Source organism: Convolutriloba macropyga, unplaced genomic scaffold, assembly GCF_964194025.1.
Source record: "Convolutriloba macropyga unplaced genomic scaffold, txConMacr16.3 SCAFFOLD_3665, whole genome shotgun sequence".
NCBI classification, from domain to species: domain Eukaryota; kingdom Metazoa; phylum Xenacoelomorpha; order Acoela; family Convolutidae; genus Convolutriloba; species Convolutriloba macropyga.
This window is the reverse complement of record NW_027453155.1, coordinates 12,501-15,307: the sequence shown is the minus strand read 5'-3', so window position 1 is coordinate 15,307 and position 2,807 is coordinate 12,501. Positions and strand designations below refer to the sequence as shown.

Below are 2,807 nucleotides of genomic sequence, written 5' to 3'. Positions count from 1 at the left end.
CTGCATCATGAACAAAAGTTTATATCGAGTATTATGTTGACGTTAGTAGGCCCTGGCCGAAAGCGCAGCATGTGAAAGGTATAGATAAAAGTTATCGTTGCAGTCAGTACTGTGTAGTTACTAGTAGCTGGATTTAAGCTCGAAGTGAGACACTGTTGGTGAAACTTCATCATGAGAACGTCACAAGCTGATCACGCTCTATGATATGACTAGTATTATGTTGCTTATAGTAGGCTAAGCGCAAGCCGAAACATCAACATGTGAAAGTCGTAGAATTTTGCGATCAAATTGTGGCTAGTACTGTGATGTTACTAGTAACCTTGTGTTACGTCATATGGCCAAGAGAGCATTTGAAGGCGAAACTTCTGCATGGGGAAGCTGCATCATGAACAAAAGTTTATATCGAGTATTATGTTGACGTTAGTAGGCCCTGGCCGAAAGCGCAGCATGTGAAAGGTATAGATAAAAGTTAGCGTTGCAGTCAGTACTGTGTAGTTACTAGTAGCTGGATTTAAGCTCGAAATGAGACACTGTTGGTGAAACTTCATCATGAGAACGTCACAAGCTGATCACGCTCTATGATATGACTAGTATTATGTTGCTTCTAGTAGGCTAAGCGCAAGCCGAAACATCAACATGTGAAAGTCGTAGAATTTTGCAATCAAACTGTGGCTAGTACTGTGATGTTACTAGTAACCTTTCTTACGTCATATGGCCAAGAGAGCATTTGAAGGCGAAACTTCTGCATGGGGAAGCTGCATCATGAACAAAAGTTTATATCGAGTATTATGTTGACGTTAGTAGGCCCTGGCCGAAAGCGCAGCATGTGAAAGGTATAGATAAAAGTTATCGTTGCAGTCAGTACTGTGTAGTTACTAGTAGCTGGATTTAAGCTCGAAGTGAGACACTGTTGGTGAAACTTCATCATGAGAACGTCACAAGCTGATCACGCTCTATGATATGACTAGTATTATGTTGCTTATAGTAGGCTAAGCGCAAGCCGAAACATCAACATGTGAAAGTCGTAGAATTTTGCGATCAAACTGTGGCTAGTACTTTGATGGATGCTTGTAGCCAACCGAATTGGTTGAAAAGCCCAATAAGTAAGCTAACTTGGGAGAGCTTGTTGGAAACCAAATGCTACTAGATTGGTCCAAATACATCCTTCAACAGGGGATCACTTGGCTCGCTTTACGAAGAGGAGCACAGCTATATGTGTTAATTCGGTATGAATCGCAAGATTTGTTTACCGACCTCTCTAACGCAAAAGGCGGTCTCGGCTTCGGCTGTTGACTGCGTCCGATTCAGGGTTATATAACTCTCGATTGAACACATTGATGTTCTATTGTTGGTGCTTCCAATAAAATTGGAACACTTAAAGCAGAACCGATTCAAATAATAGCATTCTGATCAATGATTGCATTCCTTGATCAAGAACTGCTGGAGTCATTGTGATGGCGAATTTTCTTCATAAGAAAATTGCAAAGAGACGGAACTTAATGAGACTAGTATTATGTTGTTTCTAGTAAGCGGAAGCTGAAACAGCAACATGTGAAAATCAAGTTTTGTTCAATGATCTCGAGGCGATAAGTACTATGAAGCAACTAGTAGCCTAAGCATGACTCAGATTTGAGACAGTCAAAAAGACTGGCGAAACTTCTTCACATGAAAGTTACATAGAGAACTACAAATGTATACAGCGAGTATTATGTTGTTTCTAGTAGGCGAAAGCTGAAACATCAACATGTGAAAGTTGTCTGCAAACTGTAGAACGATATGTGATTAGTACTGTGCTGTTACTAGTAGCCAGTCTGACTGTAGAAGCCAAGACAAAGGGAAACTAATGCATCTGAAAAGGACAAGTTATGGAAAGGTATGCACGATAAGTATTATGTTGTTTCTAGTAAGCGGCAGCTGAAACATCAACATGTGAACGTCGTTGTGTACAGTAACCTAGAACTATATAGTCCTTAGTAACGTGCATTTACTAGTACCTGTAATTGGTATTCAGACTCAGGCAGTTTGGAATAGTTTGGCAAAGATGCACCAGAGAAAACTGGGATTTGATACAGAAATTGTTGAATACAAGTATTATGCTGCTTCTAGTAGGTTGAATCCGAAACATCAGCATGTGAAAATTGAAAACATTTCTGGTTCGAATTGTCACAAGTATTTGGTGATCTGAGTAGCCAAACTCACTACAACGCCAATTGAAGGCAAAAATTCTCAACGGGAAAAGCTATTCTCATTGAATGAGCTAACAAGACGAGTATTATGTTGCTTCTAGTAGGCGAAAGCCAAAACATCAACATGTGAAAGTCTTGCTGAACAAATTTAATGTTGTTGAGCTCAGTACCGTGTGAATTAGTAGCCATAATTGGCGAGCGAAAATTGAACTGGCGAAACTTCGTCTTTGGAAAATTGCAGATGCCGAGCACTTATTTTGCAACGAGTATTATGTTGACTGTAGTAAGCGAAAGCCGAAACAGCAACATGTGAAAGCTGTTGAAATTTGTGGTCATTTTGCAATAAGTACAAGGAGTGTAACTAGTAGCCAGGTCAAAATTTGGGATAAGAATGAGCAAAAATTCTGCATGAGAACAGTTGAAATTATGAAACTAAATTACAAAGACTAGTATTATGTTGTTTCGAGTACGCGAAAGCGGAAACATCAACATGTGAACGTTTGTAACGAAGTTTCGTTAATTTTCAGCCTAGTACTGAGCAAGAACGAGTAGCCTCATCTCCAATCCCACGCAAAATGTAGTGAAATATGTGAGTGAACCTTATTCACGGTGAGGGTTTCC

At 39.8% G+C, this 2,807-nt stretch overlaps 1 pseudogene; it reads left to right on the top strand.

Moving 5' to 3' along the window:
• The first annotated feature begins 1,161 nt into the window (after positions 1-1,161).
• Positions 1,162-1,313, top strand: LOC142358086 (5.8S ribosomal RNA; annotated as a pseudogene).
• Positions 1,314-2,807: the final 1,494 nt, after the last annotated feature.